The 19,491-nt window shown below is 37.0% G+C and overlaps 1 long non-coding RNA gene across 1 annotated transcript; it reads right to left on the bottom strand.

Moving 5' to 3' along the window:
- Positions 1-4,779: 4,779 nt before the first annotated feature.
- Positions 4,780-18,624, bottom strand: LOC140610687 (uncharacterized). Its single transcript, XR_012012247.1, has 3 exons — positions 18,489-18,624; positions 10,865-10,990; positions 4,780-5,274 (listed from the first exon to the last, which is right to left on the bottom strand). It is a non-coding gene; the product is annotated as an uncharacterized lncRNA (long non-coding RNA).
- Positions 18,625-19,491: the final 867 nt, after the last annotated feature.

The following is a 19,491-nucleotide window of genomic DNA, read 5'->3' as shown; positions in this document are numbered from 1 at the left end:
GGGTGGCTAGTAGTGACAGTGATTTATTTGTTTAATGACAAGTAGAATAACAGTTCACTAAATGTTTTCATAATCAAGCAATCCTCAACAAAGGAGTCAATACAATTTAATGGATGCTATGTAAGTCTTCTCTAAGCTAAAATTAAACATAATGCACCAAATTTGTAAATACAATTTTATAGAAGTATCATTTATATCTAACTTTATTTATAGTGCTATTTTCTAAAGAGAATCTTCACGTGAAGAATAAAACTGTCCATTTTTTTCTAAGTTAAATCCTTAAAACACCTAACTTTCAACAGAGATAGGGACATATTTTGGAAAGCATATTTTCAGTTGGAAACTTTGAGAAAGGTTATACAACAATGTCTTCAACGTTTTGCGGGGGGGGGGGGGTTGGTGCTCAAAAATTCACTCCTCCTAATACATAGGATTGGCCTGGCCCATGTAAAATTATCTACTCTACATGTCTGCACAGAGTCTGAAATTCTGGCCTTAAACAAAGAATTAGGAAATTTTATTTTCTGAAAAGATTACCAAATTTCTAGCTTCCACCTTTAAAGAAAGTGACCCAATGTGTTTTGAGGACCCAATGTATGCAAAGCACGGTGATAGTCAGTTTTGAGGAGGTGAATCTACTTATTGACCTCTCCTGTACACAATGTGATAAACATCCTACAAACTACTTGCATGATTAGGATTGTGAAGCACTACCAAAATTCAGATATACAGTTCCAGGCAGCCTGGGGGGAGGAATGTTCTCAACAAATTTCATAGCAATTGATTATGCAGTAAAGCATGAGTTATTTTCTAGGGAGATCTTTGTAAAATTATGCAATCCAGGGCAGCCCCGGTGGCGCAGCGGTTTAGCGCCGCCTGCAGCCCGGGGCGTGGTCCTGGAGACCCTGGATCGAGTCCCGCGTCAGGCTCTCTGCATGGAGCCTGCTTCTCCCTCTGCCTGTGTCTCTGCCTCTCACTCTCTCTCTGCATCTCTATGAATAAATAAATAAAATCTTAAAAAAAAATTATGCAATCCAGCCCCATTTATGAAAGTGAATCACCATTTATACATTGATTCAACGGCTGCATCCCGATGGGAGAAGAATCCAGCCTTTATTAAGTCAAAGCCCACTGAAATTACGTAACAGAAAGTTGTCAAAATGATCCAAACATGCACAAAGAAAAATTCCAGTGCTTCAAACTTGGCACAAGAAACTACACAAGTAGAGAAAATGTTTGATTCCAAAATATGCCAATTTCTCTTACTGATCAAATATTCAAATGCCAACTTAGTTGACATGAAGAATGAAGTGAAAGTCTGCAATGCAATAAGGTAATTTCTCTGAAGGGCTCTTACTCTAAAAGTTCAGACAGTCTAATTTCGACATTCAGAATAAATTTATGATGCCAGCTCTTTTTTCACATTGAAAGATAGATATTCCATCTTTGACATTCTGTTTTTTTCCTACAATACTTGGTATCATTGCTCATATTCAGCAAACCAGAATTGATCATGAAATTAGAAAAAAATAGAGAGACATTTACTTTTCAACATTGTAACCATTTAAAATCCTTTTCTGATTTGATTGCTCAAATACGAGCTATTGAGCTGCTACCAGGAAATTATGAAAGTCCTTAAAGTCGTTATGTAAGAACATATACCTTCAGTATTGCAGATTCAGGATCCTTCTCCAGGAAGTAGTCAGTTATACAAACCCTCCAGTCACTGTTCCATGAATATTTACATTTTTCTCAGTCAGTAGTAATTCAGATGGATTTGATGTTCATTTCTTTCTATGCTGCTATATATCAGTCTTTCTTTTTGACAGGTAGTTCTTATAATGTAAGTTTCCCTTCTGTTTCACTACTCATATCATGCTTTTCATCAGCATCATGCCTAGCTTGACCTTCAAGCCTCCCATAAGCTTGTTGCAGAGAGTTGGAGCTATTTTGTTGACTTGTACTTCATGATTAATGTATTTATTCCTCAATTTAATAAGTATTTGCTAAGTGGCTACCATATTCAAGGTACTCTTCTAGGTACTGAGAATATAGAATAAAATGAAAAATCAGAAGCCAACTTTCATGAAGCTTACATTCTAGTGGGAAGAAATATACTAAAATAAGTGAGATTTATAGGATGTCAAAAGAGAAGTGCTCTAGAGAAAAATAAACCCAAGAATGAGAGAGTGTGTAGTAGGTAGGTAAAAAATGTTTGCTATATGGAAAACAGAGACTGCATCAGAAATACGGGTGGTATTTGAGCAAAGACTAAAAAAGAAGAGAAGGAATAAGGCATTCAAGTCTCTGGGGGAAGAAGGGTCTTTACTCATGAATCAAATACATGACTCAGAAGCAGGAATATGCCTGGTATGTTCAAGTGACAGCAGAAATATTTAGCCCGAGTAATTTGAATGAAGGATTTTCAACTTACTGAAAGAGGGAAGACTAAAGAAAAGTAGGGTTTGGAGTGGAGTGGGCATCAGAATTTCAGTTATGGGAGTATCTATGTCGAGCTATCCATTAGACATCCAAAATGGAGATATCAAATATCAAGTTGCATATGTCCATCTAGAGTTAAAGAAGATGTCTGGTTTGCAGATATAGATTTGGGAGACCTCAGTGTGTGTGTGTGAGAGAGAGAGAGAGAGAGAGAGAGAGAGAGAGAAAGCCATGTCATGAGATTGGATAAGTAAATATAGTAAGGCAGGAAAATGGTCCAAGGGCAAAACCCTGGACACTCTAACGTGTAAACGCGATTTCTAACTGGATTATATGTACCCTGAGAATATACATAAGACTTTCTGAGGAGTATTCAAGCTGATATAGTTTTGAGAAGGTCAGTGTCCATGTCCTCAACTTGATATAAGTAACCGTGACTAGAATTGCTTGACTTGACACCCTTCAGTTGACCATGCTATGTGTTCTCATTTTCCATCTCTCTTTTCAAAATACTTTGCTCCTATGCACTTTACAAACAAATGATATCTTTGTCACACGTTGCAAAATCTTCTTTTGTTTCGTTGACGCGTGTGTTAATACCTTTGAACTTCAAACAAGGGGAAATTTGAAAGTGCTAGTGTCTAATTGGACTCTAATGTCCAAGAACAAGTTTTTATGCATATCAGGTCGTTTCCAATTCTTCTATTGCTGCAAAGTTGAACGAGACTTCTAATATAGTTATCACTTGAAATATCATTAAAACTAATTTGTGATGATTGATCATTTAATTTGGGAACACACAGTTTGAAAGGTGATCAAAGAGCCAAGTGACGTTTTTATAAGGAAACATCTCTATCTCCATCTTTGTGAAAGAGGTTCCTCAGCGAGTACACATATAACAATGAAGAAGCATAAGGATCGTAAGGAAGCTGAGTGGTAATACATAATATTCACTGATGGATACAAGAACTCATTAAAAATGAAGCTCTGTACAAATCATAAAGAAATTTGAGTGGTGGTATTTTAGATGGAAGAAAAGGTTGTGATTGGGAAAGGGGAGGCTCATATGTTCCTGCAAATGTTCTATTTGTCTCCTGGATGGTGGTTTCATGAGTCTGCATTGTGATAGATTATGAGGCTGTACATGTCTGTTTTGTGAAATTTTCTTCAGGTGTATTTCACATTAAAATGGCTTAAAATCATGCTAGAATAAAATTCCATAATAGGAATGCAATGGAAATAATGGTCTAAGAAAAAAAAGAATGGTTTATAATTTCCTAGTACTAAAGAAAATTATGTTCATGTACTTTAAAAATATATTTTTGAAGTATAATTAACATGCAGTGTAATATTAGTTTCTGGTGTACAGATATAATGATTTGACAATTCTTAACATTTCTCAGGGCTCATTAAGATAAATGTACTCTTGATTTCCTTTATTTATTATTCTCTACCCCCAACCACCTACCCTCTCTCTGGCAACCACCAGTCTGTTTTATGTATTTAAGAATCTTTTTTTAATCTCTTTTTTTCTTTGTTTGTCCATTTGTTTTAATTCTTAAATTCCATATATGAGTGAAATCACAGAGTATTTATCTTTCTCTGACTGCCTTATTTCATTTAGCATTATACCCCCTAGGTCCATCCATGTTGTTGCAAATGACGAGATTTTCTTTACTTTTATGGCTGAGTAATTAAATATATATGCAATTAAATATCACGGAAATATTAAGTTGCATATGTCCACTTGGAGTTGAGGGAGATGTCTGGGCTGGAGATCGATATCACATCTTCTTTATCTATTCAGCTGTTATTGATGGACGCTTGGGTTGCTCCATAACTTGGCTATAGTAAATAACACTACAATAAACATGGGGTACACTATATCCTTTCGAATCAGTGTGTTGTCTTTGGGTAAATACCCAGTGGTGGAATTACTGGATCATATGGTAGTTTTATTTTTAATTTTTTGAGAAAACTCCAAACTATTTCCCACAGTGATTGCACCCACTGCATTCCCAGCAACAGGGTACGAGAGTTCACTTCTCTCCATATCTTTGCCCACGCTTGTTATTTATCTTTTCGATTTTAGCCATTCTGGCATGTGTAAAATGATATCTCTTTGTGATTTTAATTTCATTTCCTTGATGAATAGTGATGTTAAGCATCTTTTCACATGTTTGTTGGCCATCTATATGTCTTCTTTGGAAAAATCTCTAAGTTCTTTGTTCATTTTTAATTGGATTATTTACTTTTTTAGTGTTGAGCTGCATACATTCTTTATATATTTTGGTTATAAATCCTTTACTGGATATATAACTTGAAAATATCTTCTCCCATTAAGTACATTTTCTTTTTGTTTTGTTGATGGTTACTTTTGCTGTGCAGAAGCATTTTATTTTGGTGTATTCCCAATAGCTTATTTTTTCTTTTGTTTCCCTTGGCAGAGGAACCATATCCAAAAAAAAGTTTCTATAGCTGATGTCAAAGAAATTACTGCCTATGTTTTCTTCTAGGAATTTTATGGTTTCAGTTCTCACATTTAGGTCTTTAATCTACATTGAATTTATGTTTGTGTGTGGTGTAAGAATGTGGTCCAGCTTCCTTCTTTTGCATGTAACCACATGATCCAGGTTTCCCAAAACCATTTGTTGAAGAGACCATCTTTTTCCCATTGTATATTCTTGTCTTCTTTGTCAAAGATTAATCAACCACAAAAGTGTGGGTTTATCGCTGGACTCTCTATTCTGTTCTTTTGATCTATGTGTTTTATTTTTGTGTCAGTACCATACTGCTTTGGTTATTACAGCTTTGCTGTACATCTTGGGATACCTGGGAAAAATAAAAAAGTATCCAAATTGGTAAATAACAAGTAAAATTTTCATTGTTTGAGGATGACATGATAGGATACATAGAAAACCCTAAAGACTCCATCAAAAAAACTACTGGAAAAATGAATTCAGTAAAGTCACAAGATACAAAGTTAATATACAGAAATTTGTTGCATTTCTATATACTAATAATGATGTAGCAGAAAGAGAAAATAAAGAAAAATTTTTTAAAAGTTGGAACCTAAAAAAATAACAGAATTTTAAAAAAAAGAAAGGAAAAAAGAAGCAATTCCATTTACAATTGCACTAAAAATAATAAAATACCTAGGAATAAACTTAATGAAGGAGGTAAAAGATTTATGCTCTTTTTTATACTCTGAAAACTAAAAAAAGAGTGAAAAGAAATCAAAGAAGATACAAACAAATGGAAAGATATCCCATACTGATGGATTGGAAGAATGAATATTGTTAAAATGTTCACACTACCCAAAGCAATCTGCATATTTAATGTAATCCCCATCAAAATATGAATATTGCCACAGAACTAGAGAAAAAATCCTAATTTTTAAAAGACTTTATTTGTTTATTCATGGGAGACACACACACACACACACACACAGAGAGAGAGAGAGAGAGAGAGAGAGGCAGAGACACAGGCAGAGGGAGAATCAGGCTCCATGCAGGGAGCCCAATGCGGGACTCGATCGTGGGGCCTCCAGGATCATGCCCTGGGCCGAAGGCAGGCACTAGACCACTGAGCCACCCAGGGATCCCCCTAAAATTTGCATGAAACCACAAAAGACCCTGGATATTCAAAGCAATTTTAAAAAAGAAGAATAAAGCTGGAGGTATCAAAACCTCAGATTTCAAGATAAACTACACGTTACTGTACTTTGAAAGAAATAGAGATATGTCTCAGACTGCTATAGTGTTAAGATTTCAGTCGATATAAGTGTGATGTCATAGTTTCATGTGAAATGACCATGTTTAAGATATGTTGGCACTTACATCTTTTTTGCAACTATTTAATCTTAAAATGAAAATATTTTGATGTCAGGCAAAGAGGTACAGGAAGAAAGAGTTTGAAGACCACAGACTTAGAAATCAGGAATATGAGGAAGTATAAGCAAAGGATCCTGAGGTTGGGCTGCCAATGAAACAGAAGGAAATTGGAAGCAATGCATACAAGGTATTTCCATGAAAAGAGCATGATCAGCTCTGGTCAACACAATACTGCTGAGAGTTTAGCTCACAGGAGGACTGAGAATTCATCACTAGACTTAGCACCCGGTGGTCGTACGTGACCTTGACAATAGCTTCTCCCACAGGGTAGCAGGGAGAAAAATCTAGCTGAAGTATGTTCAAGAGAAAATAACAGAGGAATTAAAGACAAGTGAAGAACAATCTTTTAAGGAGCTTTGCTTTAAGAGGGAACAGCTGGAAGAGGAAGAGAGGTCAAACAGGTTTTTTTTAGTTTGTTTTTATTTGTTTAGATAAGAGAAATTACAACATGTTTATATGGCAGTGGCAATAATCCAGTTAAAAGGGAAAACACTGGAAATGCTGCAAGAGAGGGAGGTCACCAGGCTAAATTCCCGAGTGGGTTAGAAGATTTGGTGAATGGAGTATACATGGAAGGATTGGCCTTACTTAGGAGTAGCTCTTCCAGGGTGAAAACAAGGGGTGCCTGGGTGGCTCAGGCAGTTAAGCATCTGACTCTTGATTTCGATTCAGGTCATAGTCTCAGAGTCATGAGAACAAGGTTGAGCACTGGAGTGTGGAGCCTGGTTGGGATTTGGGATTCCTTCTCTAAAAAAGAAGAAAGAAAAGAAGAGAGAGAGAGAGAGAGAGAGAGAGAGAGAGAGAGAGAGAGAGGAAGGAAGGAAGGAAGGAAGGAAGGAAGGAAGGAAGGAAGGAAGGGAGGAAGAAAAAAGCAAAGGCAGATTATACGGCTAGAACAGAATGTTGTAGATGTGACTTGAGGGTTATATGGCAGTTCTCTCGGATTGCTGTTCTTTTGTTCACTGTAATTGGAACAAGATCGTCATCGTAGAGTCAGAAGTGGGGAGAAACATTGGTGGAGGGGTTGAGGGGAGAGGGAAGCTGTGAAATAATCATCCGGAAGAGGAAGAGTCTAGAATAAGGACACAGTAGAGTCACTTAAGGTCAGTGGTCGTGGTTCTAAAGTGATGCCCAGTAAACAGTTGTCTGTCTCCCCAGCCACGTTCCCCTTTCTCTCTACCTGTAGATAGATACAGATGAAGAGCAGGCAAAGAACTGGATTTAATCGAAGTTGGACCTCACTAAGCAAGCAAGTAGGTCATATGAGAAAGTTGTGGGTGAATGAGCAAAATGAGGGACCCGAACTCACTGTAGGGAATGTGGGAGAGAAGGAAAAATGAAAAGCTCTTAGGACCACTGTGAAATGCATTGTACATTCCAGGGGATCAAAGAATTGCTGAGACCTCCTTGCCCTTCCTCCTTTCTTATCTCCCTCCCCTGTTTTTGCCTTCTGTGGTTCCCACCTCTAAATGGCCTTGAACAAACTACTCAATCTCCTTGTGCCTCAGTTTCCTCATCCTTAAAATAGAATTCACGTCATTACATTGCTGTAAAGATAAACTATTCTTTTTTTTTTTTTACTGTAAAACAGATGCAAAACAATTGGAAGAGTGCTTGGCCCCCAGTAATTGGCCTATCAATGTTAGCTATCAATGCTATTTAATCCCTCGTAATGCTTTTCCTTCTTTACATGTTTGTTAAACCTCTACCTTGATGGAGGTACTGTGCGAGGTTATAAAGATGGATAGCACAGGTTGCCTTCCCCGAAGGGGCTCACACTGTTGTCAGTACAACTGAAGTGAGTGAACAGAGTGCCCAGGGATCCTACAGAAGTAAGCACTTAAGGCTCAAGTTGATTTCTTATGGATGAGAAGGAATTAGCTAAGTGGAGTGTTTGAGGAGAACAGGAAGGGAATTCCAGGAGGACACAAGGGTGGGATCTAAAGTAATGATTCCTAAAATAACAATATTAGAAGGCATGGGAATCCTCATGGTGAGTGGAGCCTGTTCCCAGAAGGGCAAATAATTTCTGAGATCGCAGTATGTGAATGGCTGACATGTCGGAGCCACCCTGATTAGTACACAACTAAGGGCTACGTATTAGTAACCTACTGGGTTATTAAACATTAATTTATTTTATATATTGGAAATAGCTCATTGCAAAGAGTTTTCTGGGATACTCTAATATGGTATTATACTAACAAATCTGGCTTCTAAAAAATGCTTGTCAAAGTTTCTGAGCTTCCACTGCATGTATACACAGGAGAGTCAGAATGTCTCTCTTTTTTTTTTAAGATTTATTTATTGATTTGAGAGCATGAGAGAGAAAGCACAAGCAGGGGGAGGAGCAGAGGGAGAGGGAGAGACTCTCAGCAGACTCCTCGCTGAGCAGGAAGCCCGACCCAGGGCTGGATCCCACAACGCTGAGATCATGACCTGAGCTGAAATCAAAGGTTGGATGCTCAACCGACAGAGATGCCCATGTGCCCCAGACAATCGGAGTGTTTCTGGATGATTCAGAAAAGATGCTTTGTTAGCTGTGCATCAGTGTTAGCTGATCAGTGGTGGTTTCCTCCACTGCTACTCTTGCAAAAATGTATATTGGTTTGGCTTTCTCAGTTTTAGTCCTGTTGCAAATGTTCGATTCTACAGGATGTGGCAACACATGTTTGCATATTTGGGAATCATACTTTTCCATTAACTAAACCTTAAGAACTACATGCACTGATATTTAAATGTGATTCATTCATGTTCCTATCACTAATGAAGATATATAGTTAATCTATGCATACATCCCTTATAAGTGACATTTTCCTGATGATATGTTAGCTCACACTGAATAGTACTCAAAAACTTGCAATTTATTTCAAGATAAATCGTGATGAAAACACTGGGTAATTTTTAAATGTATAGTGTATTTTGAGTCTCAGAGAAAGAGATATGACAGTGCAGGAAGTCAGAGGGAGATTTGAAGATGATACATCACTGGCTTTGAAGGTGGAGGAAGAAACTATGCGCCGAAGAATGCGCACGTGGCCTCTGAAAGTTGGGAAAGCCATGAAAACGTTCTCCTAGAGCCTCCAGAAGGAATGTGGTCCTGCCTGCAAGTTGACTTCTGACCTCTAGAGCTGTAAGATAAGTTGTGCACTTTTTGAGCAACTCCTGTTATAGCAGCAGAAAATTAATTCATCCAACCTAGAGTATTACAATCATTAACAACCTGAGAAGGGCACTTGGGTGGCTCAGTCAGTTGGGCGTCCCAGCTTCTGATTCTTGGTTTCCACTCATCTCGTGACCTCAGGGTCGTGAGACTGAGCCCTGCCTAGGAAAGTGTGCTGGGCAGGGAACCTGCTTAAGACTCTCCCTCTTGCTTTCCCTCTGCCCTTCCTCATGTACGTGCACATGCTCATGCTATCTCTAAAAAAATAAGTATATAAATACAAAAATTTAAAAAGTGAGAACAGTCATGGGAAGCATTTTTGAAAGTTTCTAGCAATGAGAATTTCTTTGGATCTACTGGACACAAAGGACCGTTTGAAGCCCTCTGAACCCATCTCTGAGGCTCGGCAATGACCAGCCTTCTCTGGGAGAGAATATCAGATCAAATTATGGAACTTGATTCTCCCAATACTTAGACACGTAAGTCCAGAAATATGGAATCATGAGTTAATAAATATTTATGGAGCCATCTCTGGTTACTCAGAACCAGTACTCCCATTTCCACCTTCGATACACATGGACTTAAATAGCAGGATGGAGAGCCCATATTCACATTCATTCCTGAGTATGTTTGTTCAACTATGTGAACTCTAAATCCAAACACAAATAATTATTAATTGAATTGCATTATCCATGCCTTTTAGTCGCTCCTAAAGGTGAATAACACAGAGTTACTGCATCTACTTTATAGTTTATAAGCATGAAGTGCAAGTGGAGTACTGTTAAGTAGGTTATTTCAGTAGAAGGCCATAAAAATACTACTCTGTCAATGGTCATAAGAGATAGCCTTGGCAATTCTGGTGCCCTAGTGTGAGGTATAGGTGCAGATTTTTTTCTAGAGCAATCCTGTGCTCTCCAGCAGTGTTCTAATCTATGCAGATCTATAGATAACTATAATAAATCATCCAACTCCATTCCTTAAGTAAGGAATTACTGCTTTGGCTTGAAATTTTAATAGTTTAGAGGTTGAGAAATATCTAAATATTGCAAATAGCTTAACCATCATTCCACTAAGAGTGCAGGAATGGAAATAGCATCTGATTACCTGCTCTGAATGCTTCTATAAACACATTTTAAAAACATTTTTTAAAGTCTCTTCAAGCTGCTTTTTCCAAGTTGAATATTTTAGAGCTATACTAGAGTAACATGTTTTACTTAAGAAGATGGATCTAAATGTGCTTTTTAGTGAACAAGTCCTTAAGAGTGGCATTACTCATATCCGTATTACTTTTTCTCAACCCACTAACAAGACTTCTTGAGAGATGTGTTATATGCAGTTATTGCTCAATAAAAAGTACCAGAAAACTGACCTGCTAGATTTCAGCTGCTGTCTTGGTCACACGGCAAGTATGATTTGGACACAGGCCTGTCTCATAGCAGGAGCTGGAGCTGAATTTGGCAGCAAGACTTCTGGCTTTAGCCTGTCCTCCATCCCTCTGCGATGTTGGTTTTGCAAAAGGAAGTAATGTCAGGTATTTGCAAGTAACACAAACAGTAACATATTACCAAAATTACATATTTTGTTAAGTCATCCCCAAACATGTGACTCAAGACAACAATTACTTTTCCATGTTCACACATCTGTAGATCAGCTGCGTATTGGCTGACCTAGGCTGGCCTTGGCTTGGGCTTGCTTCCTTTAGCCAACACAAGCCACACAGCCAAGTTCAGTATCAATAGAATGAGGAAATACATTGTGCCCACAGTGGGAGGAAAAGGAAAGAGAGTATTTGCAGAACGATAATCTAAAATATTAAAGACTCTGATTAACTTAAACCAAGAATCACTTTATTGCAAAGATACAACAGGACTTTGGATCGAAGGAAAAGCTGAAAAATCAAGCCTGAAAAGGAAACAGAATGGATCCATGGGTCTATGTAGGAGGAATCCAAAGGGAGTGTCTGTAGAAACTGGTCCCTAGAGGGATGAGTATCAACCAGCTCCAGTATGTGTTGCTCTAATCAAGTTTGAAAGTCCAAGGAGAGCACCTCCGCTTGGTCAAATCACACGTGTGCTCTTGGGTTGGCTGATCAGGAACTAATGCACAACACCGGCGCATTTTCATTTTGTCTTTCCTGTAGGCAGTACAAGATGACGTGCCAGCTTGATTTCAAGGAGGGTGCCCCTGGAGTTTGTAGGACTGGCTGTCAGGTTTGTTAGAAGTTACATAAGTAATTAGAGGTCAACTATTTATAACCAGTGGGAGACAGAAAACTTCTGGCCTACCATTCTAGGCATGCTGAAATTAGTTCTGAATTGTTGTGAGACCATGGGATTGAAAAATGACGATTTATGCAAGGCAATAAGAAAGTGTCCCCAGAGTTGGCGATGATGGTCATCTTTTCTCCATTCCTGCATGCTGCACAGGGGAGAAAAATACTCACATGGACATCTGGGTATGTTTAGGAGGGGAATTGCTACTAGTAGGCAATAAACTAATGATATGAATTGCACATAGAAAATAGCACTGTAAGTTTGGAATTTACTGGACTCTTCATTTGTCATTGAGATACTTATGCAATAAGTGTACTACAAAAAATACGTCAATACACAATTCTAGATAGAGGAGCATAAATGATAACATTGAGTAAACCACACATGGTTGAGTTCCTCATAGCTGAACAATGCTTCTCAATACTAAAATATTCATATTGCCCTAAAATATATTTGTATATGTTATGTCTGTATGTCTGTGGACTGTACTTATGGACATCCATAGCATCTAAAATATGACACTAATTCTTATGTTGGCAACTGTGGATGGGCACTGAATGCTAAATTGCTTTTAATTTCACTTTAAAGAATCTTGACTTAAGTTTTTTTATTTAAAAAAAATTTCAGGTGGGAGAGGGGCAGAGAGAGAGAGAATCCTAAGCAGGCTCCATGCTCAGCACTGAGCCCAACGTGGGGCTTGATCTCAAGACCCTGAGATCATGATCTGAGCTGAGATCAAGAATTGGACACTTAGGTAACTGAGCCACCCAGGCCCCCCTAAATTGTTTATTTTAAAATATACCACCTATGTAACAAAAGAGTATGTCTTTAAATTTAATATATAATTTTGAATGATTTAGAAAAATGACTTCTTGAAAACATACTTGTAACTTTCAGTGTTTTTCATTTTCTTTCACTTATGCTTTTGGATGAGGTGTTAACATTTTGTGAATTTTGAATAATAAGCTATGTTTTATTTTTAATTCCTTAGAATGCACAAGTCGAGATTGTGATAGGATGAGATAACATAAAAGCACAGATCAGAAAAAGAAAAAGAAAATGGAAAATCTTCAAAGGAGTTATCTGCCTAAAAAAAAAAGAACTGGAAAGAATGCAAGTGAAATGACTCTTCTTGAGCATGCTTTGCATAAAATTGTGATGAGGCATTTCAGTCTTTACTTGAGTAAGATTTACTGATCAAAACATTAAAGATGAGCAAGAAGCTTTTTCCAATCAAATCAACAATTTAAACAGGTCAGATGAAATCCCAACCACATCATGTTCTTTAATAACAGAAAATGTGAATTATCACCCCAAAGCAATGAGAATGAAAAAGAGAATTGTTCACATCAAATTCACAACTTAGAAGAAACAGATACCACTCTGGTCACCGTATTAAAGGATGGTGAAAAGTGCATTTATCAACCAAGCAAATTGAAGGAAAAGACAAAAATCCCTGGAGTGTTACTGTTTCTTGGATTGTGATGCCAGAAAATGGCCGTCACCTCCTTCTGACAGCATGAGAGGGTTTTAGCAAAACACAATCTGACTCAAATTAATTATTATGATTTTTTACTTGGATGTATATATCAGAAAATTTAGTATTTACTTTTACAATAAAATTATTTTAAATGGAGAAAAATTGTAGATATTGGTACTTGTATTCTCAATCTGTGGCAAAGAATATTGAGACTGCATTTTCATGTTGCCTAACTAAGCTTTAAGTTCAGCCTTGATCACTGAAGGTATCCATGACTAGAAATACGTTTTTGGTTCAAAGAAACACAAAATGCCACTTTCTGATAAAAAAAAATTAAAATAATTCACAAATGCAATTACTAGCACTCAAAAAGTTCGAGTAAACACCAGTCAATAAGTAACAGGCAACAAAGATAAGTAAATGCCAATATGTTAACGGCCATCCAGAATAGAATAATATCATATGCTCAATATCAGTAGAGCATAATAATGATTTTGGTGGCACCAAGGAAATAATATTAACACAAAAGAAAGCAAAAAGTTCAGTTTATTAGAAATTATTTCTAAAAAAAAAAAGAAATTTCTAACTTTGTTTAAGCAATAGCTGATCACGTAAAGCAGATTTTATAAACTAAGTGTCTGGGATGGGGAAGTCAAAATGAGAGTACTAGTTTAATGTGTAATAAGGTAAAACAAACAATTATAAATAATTATGCGAGGGAAATACTATCTAACTTTGTACCAGGGATAAAAATTATATTAAACAACAAGCATTCATTATAGTTATTGCTGGGCTCCCAGAAGAAAACAATGGGGTGGATCTCGTTTGTTTTACGCCTGTTGTAAAACGCACACATTCTGGCCTAAGCACTACAAAAAAAATTTCAATTTTCAGCATTGATATAAAAGATTTGCTATGCCTATGATCCTGGTGCTAACATAATTGATAATTAAAAGTGTATACAAGTTAGAATCTGAGCCAAAATCCCAGGCCCATGTACAGCATATACAGTTAGATTTTGTTGCTAGGAGACAGGGCTGCCGATTACCAATAGCGATGACTCTAATGTTCTTTAGAAAAATCCAGAGACCACATATGGGGTTTTGTTTTTGTTTTTATTTTAATTCACCCAGAGATGGAACAAATAACTTGATAGACAAATTGAAAACTTTGACCTTATAAATACACTTGTACACATGATGATAATGCCAACGAAATACTGTTAAAGCAATTAGATCTCATTAGGCGAGATGTGAAATATTTAGAAGATAAGAGGAAATTAACAGGAGACTAGCCCTCAAATCAAGAGCGAGACATGATCTTAGGTGAAAATTTAAATTAATACTGAAATGTGCTATAAGTTATTTGTCATGAACTGTTGCTTGTTGATAATAAGGTTAGCAGAAGCTTACCAGAAAAGCCCAGAGAAATCTAAATTTGGCTGTTTCACTTTTTAAAAGTCAAACAAAAGTACATATTGCAATTTTTTAAGATGTGTTTTTAAATTTCACCAAAAGCTACACATGAAATATGAAGCAAAAATGACATTGCGACAAAATATAAGATTTTACAACAAGGAAGAAAAAAATATTTTTAGGCCTATAAAGCAGTAAGAATATTACAAGAAATCACACATCTCTATAGGGACTGTTTTCTGGCCATTTCTTTTCACTGACTTATTGAGATAATTTCACATGTCATAAAATTCACCCATTCAAAGTGATCGGTTCAATGGTTTTTAGTATATTCAGAGTTGTGCAACCATCACCATAGTCTAATTTTTGTCATATTTTTGAATAACAGCTTTATTAAGATATAATTCACATACTATAAAGTTCACCTTTTTCAAGTATACAATTCAGTAGTTTTTAGTATATTCAGAGTTGTGCAATCATACTCACTATTTAATTTCAGAGCATCTCCTCACTCCAAAAAGAAGCCCCTCCTCTTCCTCCCTCCACCCTTCTAAGTCACTACTTTCCGCCTCTGTGGATGTCTCTTTTCTGAACACTCCATATAAATAGGAATATGCCCCTTTTATGTCTGCCTTCTCGCTGTGTCCCAGTTGCATGTTGTAGGATAGATCAGAACTTCCTTTGATAAACTAAACATATTTAGTCGTATGGATATACCACATGTTAATCACACGTTCATCAGTCGATAGACATTTTGGTTGTCCCAATTTTGGCCATTATGAAAAATGTCATTTTGAACATTTGTGTACAAGTTTTAGTGTGGACACATATTTTCAGTGGTCTTGGATTTATACCTAGGGGTGGATTCCTGGATCATACGATAACTCTGTTATAGCTTTTGGGGGAACTGCCAAACAATTTTTTTTTTAAATAGTGGCATCGAGGGCACCTGAGGGTGCTCAGTGGCTGAGCATCTGCCTTCAGCTCAGGGCGTGACCCCGGGGTCCCGGGATCAAGTCCTGCATCGGGCTCCCTGCGTGGAGCCTGCTTCTCCCTCTGCCTGTGTCTCTGCCTCTCTCTCTGTGTGTGTCTCTCATGAACAAATAAACAAATAAAATCTTTAAAAAATAATAAAATAAAATAGGGTCATCATTTTACATTCCCATAAGCAATGCATAACAGTTCCAATTTCTCCATATCCTTGCTAAACCTTGTCATGGGTTGTCTTTTTTAGTTTAGCCATCTTAGTGTCTATGAAGTAGATTGGCATTGTGGTTTGGGTTTGCATTTCCCTGATGACTAAAGATGTTGAGCATCTTTTCAAATGTTTATTGGCAAGTAGTACATCTTCTACGGAGAAGAGAAGTGTTTATCCAAATCCTGTGCCCCTCTGTAATCAGATTATCTTTACTTTTTATTGTTGACTTGTATTTCTTGCCATTTTAAGATTAAAATAAAGTCTTTTATATTTTATGGGATAAATTTGACATAAAAATTGTGTGAAGTTTAAGGCACACCTGTGTTACTTTGATATATTTATATATTGCAATATGATTACCACTGTAATATTTACCACATTATGTCATTTTAATTCAATACTGTTGTCTCTAGTCATTAAACTGTGCACTGTAGGCTGATCCCTGGGTGGCTCAGCAGTTGAGCGTCTGCCTTCTGCTCAGGCCGTGACCCCGGGGTCCTGGGATCGAGTCCCACATCGGGCTCCCTGCATGGAGCCTGCTTCTCCCTCTGCCTGTGTCTCTGCTCCCCTCTCTCTCTGTGTCTCTCATGAATAAATCAATAAAAATCTTTTTAAAAATAAAATAATAAAATAAACTGTGCACTGTATGTTTTTTATGTGTGTATGTGTGCAAACAATGTATTTCTAAGGCTTATTTATTACTTGTTACAACTTTGTACCCTTAAACAACAATTAAAATATAATCTTGATAGAATAAAATAGAAATTTGGAAAAATTGAACAAACACTGCTCTTTTGGGTTTGCTTTATAATATCTGACTTTTAAAATTTGAAAGAACTTAAATGATACAGTTGGATATAAATACAAAAAATGCTGAAATTGCAATAGAAATAACAATTCAATATATAAAATTAAGATATTTTAAATATTTTCTGTCGTCTAATCATTTGTCTAAGGGACCTCTTTACATTGTTTGAGCATAACATGTAAAATCCATAGCTCATTTCTGAATTTAGATATTGCTTTACAAAATTTGATGATGATTTCAGTTACTAATGCTTCTACAGAGCACAGGTTTCAAAGTTGAAATTTATACAGGAAAATAAAATATCTAAACAGTATATGGTAATCTAATTTGACACAACTGTCAGTGATACACAAATGATGTGGAAATTTTTGACTGTAACAATATTAGTTAAGGGAAAAATGATTTTCTCTCAAAATATGTAATACTTCATAAATTATCTATTTTTTTTTAATTATCTATTTTTCATTACTAATGTAAACATATCCAGCCCATCAGCAAAGCTCTCAACTACAATCCATAATAATTAATACAGTTGTCCTTGCTGTTTTTCTTATTTCAGTCAATGAAAACCACAGTTTTATACATGTTTTTTCAATTTTGCTGCATTAATGTCAAGGTCAGGATAGGAGGCTATGGTATATTTATTTAACAGTTAGCTTTATTTATAATTTTAAAATATCTATACATCTCCATTTCTTCTCTCGTCCCCTAGACTAATCTGGTCATGTTTATTATTGATGGGTTAATTTAACACTTTGTTAAGTGTGAGTGGATTATTATGGTTTTGTATAATTAAAATGAATCAGTGGAGAAAGGCTAACTGCGAGTCTTCCCCTCCTAATCCTGGAAGGCCCTAGTTTGCTACTCATAATTATATTGAGAGTGGGAGGTGTGGCTGTGAGGAAGTTAAAAAAAAAAAAAAAAAAAACAGAGCCAATCTAAACACCTGTGCAGAAAAGAAACATAGGCAGCTATCACCACACGTCACCGACTGTACCAAATAGATTAAAAAGCACTGGAACATTATTAAGAAAATTGCACAAAGAAAATATGATCCCACATTATAAATGTCTGAGACTCTAAGAAACTCGAAACGACCCTCAGTTCCTCTTTTACTAAGCATGCAGCTGAGTGAGGAAGGCATTCAGCCCATGAAGAAGACTTACTCTTGTCCAATGCCCACTCCACATGTTGCAAACAGTGTAGAGTCAAAGACCCTCGAGAAAAGTAACCCATTTGAAACTCCTCTGCCAGGAAACAAAATCAGTTTCTTATTTATTTATTTATTTATTTATTTATTTATTTATTTATTTATGCAAAATCAGTGTCTAACGAAGGAGCATTCCTATTCCATTGTCCTTTCCCAAGGTGGAAGGTCCTCCCCATCTCTGCCAGGTAGGTCTTCAGGATTATTGTGGGTCACATTAGTTTCTCCAATGCACCAGCCATTTGACCCCTCCCCAAATGGAGAGTTTAGTGCAGCCACTGTGCCCCGGTTCTCCTACTGTGTACTTGGAGAGCATGCACAGGTGACTTACCTTTTGAGTTCAATGGTTTCCAGAGCAAGAGAGTTCACCCTGGAGTTTAATGTGGAGTCTACTACGATGAACCCAGAAAGCCTATGCTTTGAGCTTGACACAGAGGCAAAATGGGACCCTTGGACTCACTTGTTTAGGAAGGAGTTGAACATATTTTGCACAAGGGAAGTAGAGTGAGTTGAATACTTGCTGACCTGAAAGTGCTAATCTGTAATGCAATTCACAGAGCATTTCTGGGTTTTAACCTCATACCACAGAGAAGATTATAGATTCTCTCCTACCTGTTGCCTAGTGGATCATGTGACCAGACCTGGCCAGTGGCTTATGGTGAAAGTGGGACTGACGTCTGGGATGGAGCTCTGTGTTGCTATGTGACACTCCGTGATGACCAGCAATGTTTGGGACAGTAGCTGCTCCGTTAGCCTGAAACCAGAGAGAGTAACCAAGGAGGAAGCAAAACCACAGCTGACCCCCAACAGATAGGTCGATAGGAGAGAAAAAACTTCTGTTGTTACGAGCCATAGAGAGAGGGGAGTTATTACATTATAATGTAGACGTTCCCAGTGGCTGCAGTGACATTTCTTAGTACAAATAAGGCATTCCTCAAATTAAATGTTTGAACATTTAATGCTTAACTGGTGAACATTATGAATTATTATTATTAACTGGAAGCATTATGAATCACAAATACTGCCTCAAATTTATCATTTTTTTAAGTTGTATTTATTGGAGAGAGAGAGAGCACATGAGCAGGGGCAGGAGGAGAGGGAGAGGGAGAAGCAGACTCCCCGCTGGGCAGGGAGCCCGATGCAGGGCTGGATCCAGGGACCCCGGGATCATGACCTGAGCCGAATGCAGACACTTAACTGACTGAGCCACCCTCAAATTTACTTTTAAAATTTGTTGGTCTGATCGAAGTCTAGACTCAGAAAAGGGTGATACTTTTCCCAGCGAAAAGCAGGTTAACTTTAAAACTCGAGTTCTTTTCAACCATTTACAGTATTTACAGTTACTGCTGGTAGCACAATGATTTTAGAATAATGGAAGCTAATGTGACTTTTTACTCCCAATTTCTCCCCGGGATACTTGGCAGTTTCTCTCAATCTTCTGGTTGCTTTCTCAAAAACAGCTGGGACTTAATTCTGAGAAAGCAGAGAAACAACATTGTCCTACAGCTTTTAATTGCCAATTAAGCAGGTTTCAATTTATGAATCCATCTCATCTGTGATTAAAATGGAGTTTTTTTTTTTTTAAAAAAAAAGATCTTTAAAGACTTTGAGTACT

Source organism: Canis lupus, chromosome 2 (genome assembly GCF_048164855.1).
Source record: "Canis lupus baileyi chromosome 2, mCanLup2.hap1, whole genome shotgun sequence".
NCBI classification, from domain to species: domain Eukaryota; kingdom Metazoa; phylum Chordata; class Mammalia; order Carnivora; family Canidae; genus Canis; species Canis lupus.
This window is presented reverse-complemented; position numbering and strand designations above follow the sequence as displayed.